At 39.9% G+C, this 8,779-nt stretch overlaps 1 long non-coding RNA gene across 1 annotated transcript; it reads left to right on the top strand.

The window, feature by feature from the left end:
* The first annotated feature begins 574 nt into the window (after positions 1–574).
* LOC118565848 lies at positions 575–4,815 on the top strand. The gene is made up of 3 exons (XR_004932656.1): positions 575–803; positions 1,137–1,224; positions 4,224–4,815. It is a non-coding gene; the product is annotated as an uncharacterized LOC118565848 (long non-coding RNA).
* Positions 4,816–8,779: the final 3,964 nt, after the last annotated feature.

An 8,779-nucleotide genomic window follows, 5' to 3' on the forward strand; every position in this document is an offset into this window, starting at 1 on the left:
TAATGCCTACTGTAGGAAATTTGTTTAGAACAACTTTTTTTTATTCTGGGTTTGCTATATTTTCTTCACTTTTTATAAATGACGTCCAAAAAGCAAATAGTTTTCAACCTATTGACAGCAAAATAATATTCCTTGCCCTATTGGTGTCATTATTGGTGCAAATGTTAGACATATGTTGCAAATAAATATGCTGCAAATAATATTGCAGGTAAACATGATGATTTTCCAATCCCGTGAGTATTTTTGATAATTAGACGTCCTGCACTTGAAACAAGATGGTGGAGATGCACCGTTCCTGTTTTAAGGGCAGAAATCTTATTCTATTGGCAGATAATCTCATTTACATGCTCAAATCAAGGACAAATACACTCATTTCAAGAAAACGTTACTTATTCTTAGTTCCTTTTTTTACAAAGAACATGTGTCTTTGTAAAAAAAAAAAAAAGACACATGTTTCTTTCTTTCATGTATCTTTCACCGATATTTATTTGTACTATTTAAACTTTAAACAGCTCCCTTGTTTTCCAGTTTATGGTTTACTCCTCTCTCTTACATTCTTCCTACTGGAGGTGGAGGTGGAGCTCCAGCTCCAGTTAATTGAAGCAGGAAGCGCTCTCAGGATAACTTTCTATTTTCTTTCAAGGTCAGCACCAAGACACCGAGGAGTTTATCCTGTTTTCTACCACAGAGAAAATAATCCAAGCAGCGGGAAACTCCTAAAAGGTTGGAACCAAAGAATCAAAGCGGAGCCTCGTTTTTACCAGAGGAAGCAGAGTTTGGACGTTTTCTCCGCGTATTTCTGGGTAAGTTGGTTCGCTGTTGCGCACTTTTCTCTGCGCCAACCTGTCCGCACCTTCTTACGTAAACCTTCAGGAGCCACCTTGATGTTCATACACTGTTTTAGAAGGTTTATTCTTCTGGCTTTGTAGCTTTTTCATGCTTTATTGTGCGATAAGCGATGCACAACGTTGAAAGATGATATCGACTCCTTTATAAGTGTTTAGTGTAATTATTTTTAATTTTTCAGAACCATTTTGTGACAAAACATGAGCAGGTCTTTAAAACCTGGATCCAGAGTTCAGCTAAATAATCTCCCTCATGATAAATCTAGAGTTGTATGTTGTTTCTGTTTCCAGGCGTAAGCAGCTCAATGAAGGATGAAAAAATTTATAATTTTCCCTTTGGTTCTGGTGCTGACCGGGGTTCTGTGTTCTCCTGCACAGGGTGAGGAACTGATTTAAAAATATTTATTATTATTTGTTTAAATTCTAATACACCAAATGTATTAAAGTCTGTTTTTAAATGGAGTTTAATACATGAACTGTGGCCTCATTAGTCTACACGCACCTTCATTAAAACTGACAACTTAATTAAGATTTATTAGGATTTTGTCTGAAAGATCAACACCAAGTGGTACATAGTTATGAAGTTGGGGAAAATACAAAGCAGGGTTTTTAAAATCGCTTTAAAAGCGTGACGTGACATGATGTTATGTTCAGCCCCTTTGAGTCAATGTTCTGTACTTCTCACCACCAGTAGTTTGTCTTTGCACATCCAGAAACAGAAGATTGTATTTCTAAAACCCTCTCAGTCTCTCTCTTTGGGGCACATTGTGATTGGTGACGGGTCGGTCTCTGCCCAGCCTCCAAGATTGATTGACAGGCGGCGTCACGGCAGCTGGTAGCTCTGGATTTTATTAATGTGCGTCAGAGTAAAGAGCACACGCTCACAACCTACTTTTAGGTTTTTAGTCTGCTGTTTTTTATCCTCTTCCACTTCACTGTTATGCTTTGTGTATGTTAGTCACATAAAATCCTAGATTCAATAATTTATTACTGTTGTTACCATAATGAAACTTTTGATCAGATAAATTACACGTCATGCAGGCGCAACAATCATTCTTTATTTCTTTACTTGTTTTCTCCAATAAATCTGTCGATTTCCCTGAGCAACAACAATTCCTGAGAAACCCAAAGCGTTCAAATAGTCCTTAGCGTCTAATAGACTCCTGTCCCAGTCAGAAGGTCAGGTAGATGTCCTTTTCCAGAAAATGTAGATCTCTGTGCAGCTGGCTGAATTTATATATAATATAATATTAGGGCTGGGCAACGATTAAAATATTTAATCGCGATTAATCGCCCTGATTAATCGCGATTAATCGCATTGTATTTACAAACTCCAAGAATGAATTCAAAAGTAGTGTAAAGAGCACTTTTATTTTAATGTTCTGCTGCCATATGAACAAAAGTGTTGTAACATTTGTAGCACTTATCAGTAACACATATTTAGTGTAAAGCTCAACTTAAACATGTAAAACAAAAAATAGCAATAATAATAAATTAAAGCTTATTGCCACTGACAGGGAATTCTCTTTATTGGGAAAAAAATTTACCAAAAACAGGCAATTTCTGAGGTAACAGCAGGGAGCAGCATTACCATTTTATGTTCAATACCAAAGTTTAACTTGGCAGTGGTTACAACTAACTTGTTTCTGTCATATTCGATGCTGGAAGAACTTTAAACTGAAATGCTTGCTAACTCGATATGCTTGCGTTGCTTGCGTTTATTTGACGTTGACACGCGTTTTTTTGTTGTTGCTTTCTCGCGTGCATATCCACCTTATTTTTGACGGAAACATGGAGGCAGCGAGTTGACGTTTGTTTGGGCGAGACTTCCGCCTGCTCACTTCCTGTCAGTGTTTAGGTATCTGAGAAGCGGCTCATGCGGCTACTTCGTCTCAAATTACTCGTCATTATGACTTTGAGGAAGACCGGGATCATTTTTGTGGTTAGAGGTTGTCATAGTAACGGGTGTAAAAGAAAGGTTTACGTGGAGCAGGAGTGTTTTAATCATCGACCGTGTACAAAAGCTGTGGATACGAGGCGCCCTACTTCATTCACCCTCAGCCGAAGAAGGAGGAATCCCTTCGCCTGTGGTTAAAAGCTTAAAATCTGAAGAAACCACCGAAGCGACCGTATGTTTTTTTCATTTTGTGGACAAAAGACCAACATAAGACCACATGACGCCAGAAAAGTGTCTGGGCTGTGAAGTTCCATAAAAAAACAAAACCAGGAGACGTCAAGAGGGGAGGAGACAGGTAAGCTAATGTTTTGATATCCTCTCATAACATCAGTTAAATCCCAAACATTACAAGATTAACTGACCAGCAATCTAATCACAACGAGCCAACGGCCAGTATGTTTCTGAGTCAGATAATCCATCAGCCTACCTTCCATAAGTCGCTGCTGCATGACTGAAGGCTTTCCCTGGAGCCGCAGCATCAGAGCGCTCTGAGGTCTCGTAGAGCCGATTGATGCAGTCAGAATACAGCAGCGTGAACGTCGGACTAGTTTTAGCTTGAACGGACATCAGCCTCCATGAATACCAGGTCATCCATGTTGATATTTATTAACACCGATCCAACTCTTTCACTGCGGAGGTTCGCTTCGGTAAGGTCGCACAGCAGAGCCGTCCGCACCAAGTAACGACACAAAACAGGTTAAAATGTCCTCGTACGTTATATGAGGCCACTTCTTTGTATCATCCACTCACTCATGAATAGTTTGAAGCTGTGGCCCTGACCTGCCACTTCGATTGCTCTGCAAGTTTTGACACTGTTGCCGCGACAGTTGATCATTTCAGTCAAACTAATGTTATTTGGCCGAGGGAAGCGCTGAAACGGATGTGCGGCACACAAAAAACGGAAGTTGGACAGACCTTCACAAAATAAAAGCATGTGAGCAACATGCGTTAACGCGCGTTAAAGAAAATATCGCCGTTAATAGTCTAATGAGTTAACGCAAAATTAACGCGTTAACTTGCCCAGCCCTATATAATATATGTTTGATGCACTCATCCCTGCAGTAGATACTGTACAATAAAATCAGGCCTTTGAGCTACAGAACTGTCCGATCTGCACGGATGTCCACAACTGAAGTGTGTAAATAGGCATTAGCATGTGGGAGACGGCGTAAATACTCCTGGAACAATGTTGACGTTTGTGGTGAAGACGTAACATCTGTGGAAAAGACTAGAGTGGATGGATATAGGTGAAGCCAGAGGAATTTAGTTCCTCTCTTTGGGTTTCTTGGTGGTTGTTGTTGAACTTTTCAGTCTGTTTATGTCCATCATTGGAGACAATTTTCTAAATGTAATGGCCTGCTGTTACCAAATGTTCCTGAGGACTTCACCAACCTGTGATTCCTTCATTCTCACCCCTGCAGGAGGAACTCTGCTCCAAGTAAACAACACTCAGGACGTCTATCAGAAAGAGGAACACTCCAACGTCACACTGCCACTGTCTGCATTTAACACAACCTCTGACTTCCTGTACATTGAGCTGAGGAGAGTGGAGACACGGGGGACTATTTATGTGTATGACAGCAGGTCTCAGCATGTCCCGTCCGTGGATGATCTGTTCAGAGGTCGACTGAAGTGTGATCCTCAGCTGAACAGGAGCGGACAGATCAAATGTGTCCTGACTGACCTGAGGATCAACGACACAGGAAGTTATCAGGGAATCGTTAAAGATGGTGGACCAGGTTACCTTAAAAAATGGGAGCTAAAAGTCAAAGGTGAGCTGAAACGACTGAGGCATATTAGGCCTGCAAACATCACCGATGACCTATGATTTAACTATTAAACAGGATGTTATATTGTTGTTATTTTCACCTGCTGTTAAAAGACATCACGTTTAGAAAATTATTTTGTTCTTTAATATTGAGTGTGCTTTTTGGAACATAAGCTGATGCTAGCGGCCACAAAATACAGTTTCAGTCAAAATTAATTAAAGCCATAGTTGGTAATCCTGTTCAGAAACACTTTGTTGTACTGGGTGAAATGGTCCTTCCATCCTGAAAGTAGTAAATACATTATGAATTCAGAAAAAGGAGGCTAAAAGTCATCCTCTGTGGGAGCTGCAGGCCTGTTAAAAACTATAACCGATCTTTGCCATTGGGTCCAAAGGGCGTGTTTTGTTTCTGCTTTCATCCATAGACATTATGTACTTCCCCCCACCTCCCCCCATCCCTCTAGTTCTGGGGGTATCACCTTGTCTATTGGTTGTACCACATGCCAGTCATTCTAACCTGCTTACGTAACACCAGTGTCCGTGCTTCGTTCCTTCATAGTTTCTGCTTGCTTGCTGTGCATGCACACTTCTACTGTTTATGTATTCGATTAGCTTAACGGTTAGCTTAGCAGTTAGCCATTCATTGTAGCTCCGCTGCTCTCACCCATATACCTTTAACATGGCTGAGAGTCAAAAGAAGCGAACCGCGTTCATGTTTATGAGAAGAAGAGGAAGGCCTTCAATGGAAAGAAATAAGACCAGAGTGGATTTGGGAGATTTTTTTTAAGACCAGATCCCCCTGAAGAGCGAGGTAAGCTGGTCTTGCAGCTGTTTGAGTTAAAAGAAAAGCGAGAAGTACCTTAATATTAAAAGCACTTTATCCAGATCCAACACAAAATGCCCTATCTATGATACGATTGTCCATTTTAAAGTTCCACTGATGCCTCGGCTTCACTTTCCTCCCATTTCCTCCCAGGATGTCCTGATACTTGAATGCATCCATCTTGCCCTCCACACACAGCAGGTTCCCAGTGCCAGAGCACCACTGATCCACTGCTCTGCTGCTGTAGAGAGTGATTACTGTGATTTATAGACACAAAAAGCTTTAGTATCTTTAATATGAGACTTGCTGTGGAAACAGAAACTATTGTTAGCACATCTTGCTGCAGGTCTGTCAGTCAGTCGAGGGTTTTTACCTACGTGCCTCTGCAGGAATGCTGTGGCACATAGCGTCCTCTTACCTCACCCAGCCGGTTTAGCTGCTCTTCCTTTAAGTTGAAACTGTGAACTTGGCTTCCAGCTGTACCTCTGTGATCATCCTGGTCGTTGCTCGTGTTTTGTTTCCTTTTCTGGTTTGTGCAAAGCAGTGAACTTTCAACTTTTCATGCAACATTTCATGCAGCAAAGAGTCGTCAGCAGGTAGTTAAGCTGCTCTCTCTCTCTAAAGGACGCCTGATGCAGCTAATGAATCCCTCTGGTTGCATCAGCTGAGCTCTGGACCACACCTGAGTCACATCACTGCCCTCATGTCCAGGGGGTTGAAACCTTTTACTGAGAGCAGGATTTACTGATGGATTTGGATAATGTCAGTTTGATATTGCTGTTCTTGCTCCATTTGTTCATTGCAAACACCTGATTTTATGTGTTGTCAATAATGCTAACTTTATGCAGGGGTTGAATAATTGTTGATGAAAATGTAGAGACTCAATGAAAAAAATTGCTTTGTTGTTCAGTCTAATGGTCAAAACTGCAATAATTAATTCACTGTTGTTTTACCTCTGCAGCTTCAATACATCAAACTCCAGAAGAAACTCCAGAACCACCACCTCGAGAACGGTTGTGGATTCTCATTCCATTATCCCTTTTTTTACTTGCAGTGCTATTACTAGTTTTCCATGCAAACTGTTACAGGAAATATACATACAGAGACATTTTCAAGGTTCCTCCCCTTGGCCAGAAATAAGTTACCTTACCGTCGCCCCTTTCTGTGAAGCCCGGCTCACACTGTGATAAAAAAAAAACATAGTTCAGTGTTTGAACACGTGCTTTGAGCTCAATTGTGAGCTCAAAGTAAATCATTATTAACTTGGTCACAATGTTAGCTGTCATACGCTGAACTAATATTAATTTCTCTAATTGACTCAGATCAGACATAGAAAAAAAATCTAAATACACAGGTTGATATTTCTCATAGGTAAAGTTTGTGTCATTGTGGAAAGAAATCTGTTGGCGATTCTATGACCAAATGATTTCTACTAATTCTAGTTGTGAGATATTATAAGTACTCTTGGCAGATGGATTTTGTTCCACAGAGCTCCACATATCGATCTGGGATCGCTCCATTGGGGATATATTTCAGAAGATCCTTGCATATGATTGGATAAACCACTTGACCCTGATCTTGAGTGACGTGCTACAAGCTCTGTCGAAACCTGGTCGGGAGAAAGGCAAAAACATTGTTTCCACTAACAAAAGCCTTCAAAGCAGTTGTCTTGTTCTTTTAAAGAATTAATATTGGGTAAGTTGGACAACACTGGTGAAATAGCAGCATTAATGTTAGCGTTGCTTCCTTGCTGTAAGCCGCCATTGTTGTCTGAACCCAAACAGTCATTCTCTGATACGTCACATCTACGAAAATCCCGCCCGGTGATCCTGATTGGCTTGTCCATTTCATGTGGTATTAAAATTCCTCCCCAATGGCAATGAGTCCAGATTTATGGAGCCGTGTGTCGCTCTGCGGAAATACATCCATCTGACGAGAGTCAGTTAGGTTATAATTGTACAGTGTGAACCCGGCATTACAGTAAGAGAAGGAAACTGCACACAAAAAATATTTTCAAAACATCTGAAGAAGACAAACCATTTAAATGTAAATGTAAAATGGGTTAAGTTTCCCCTCCATGGTTTACTTAGATGGTAGGCTACATTTGTATCAAGGTAGCCTCGGACTGACCCACAATTTCAGTTGTTTGTAAAACATGTAGTGTAAATGTGAGTTATGGTAACTTTGTAAATGTAGAGTGTTTTAGCTCTAAAGAATTTCAAACGTTTAACGTTTCAATGTTTTCAAGAAAAAAAAAACAATCAGGAATTTGCTCAACTTTAGCTTGCAGCTTATTCTGATTCTCAAGTGTTAAAATGTCTTTAAGCCATAAACGAGGTCAGTAAATAATCTACCTCAATGGCTTTTTTGGCATTTACAAAAGTTAATAGATATTCATCCTATGGGATAAAGATTAAATAGTTACATAGATGCATTATGGATTTAAGTCCAGCACCATGTGTAGCAATTGTTCATTCACCTGACTGACCAGCTATTACATAGTTGTCAGTCTGTGTCAAAATATTTTGATGGAACAATAAGATCAGTATTATATGACAATTGCCTTTAATACTGTACACTGTCCCATTATTCCTTGTAATACTGGGATTGCACTTTATTGTTTCACCTTTTATAAAATGAATTAGTGAGTGAATCTGATCAATTGTTCATGTTCTATCATTATTCAAGCCAAAAAAACTAAAAATGTCTAATGTTGACATTTTTAGTACAAAGATAAACCTACAAACGTTGCTTTCAGTGGATGCCTTTGTACAGGTCAGCTGCATGGTGCACGTTTGGAGTTAGAAGAGATGCAGTCATGGTAAAAAGAAAGTACACCCTCTTTAGTTTAAGTTAACATTTAGAGCATAATAATAATAATAATAAATAAATAATTTAAATCTAACGTCAGCTGTACAAAAACAAAGTTTCACAGCGTCATTATATATTTAACAAACAATCTTCCCAGGAGATGAAGTCCCAGCTACTTAACCCTGATGTTAGATCATTCAGTGATCAGAGAAAGTGATAAAAACCAAAGAGCTTCACCTCACACCCTTTAGACATCAGTTAGCTTATTAAATGTTAAAACGCATCACTGACGATAAGAAAATGACTAAAGGAGTTTAAATTTAACCACCAGACTTCTGGAACTGTGTCCTTTGGAGAGATAGGACTAAAGCTGAGAAGTCTGACCATAATTGTGCAAATATATCTATAAAAACTAAATAATCTCCGTTAAGAACCTCCCACTCATTCTGCAGCCAGCTGAGCGGGTCATCAGTCACTGGGTGGACCATGAAGATCTCTGCTCACCAGAGTATCTACAGTTCAGCGTGAAGCTCTCAGACAGCTGCAGCTAAAACACTGACGGTAAAACTACGTCT

Source organism: Fundulus heteroclitus, chromosome 14 (assembly GCF_011125445.2).
Source record: "Fundulus heteroclitus isolate FHET01 chromosome 14, MU-UCD_Fhet_4.1, whole genome shotgun sequence".
Classification (NCBI taxonomy): domain Eukaryota; kingdom Metazoa; phylum Chordata; class Actinopteri; order Cyprinodontiformes; family Fundulidae; genus Fundulus; species Fundulus heteroclitus.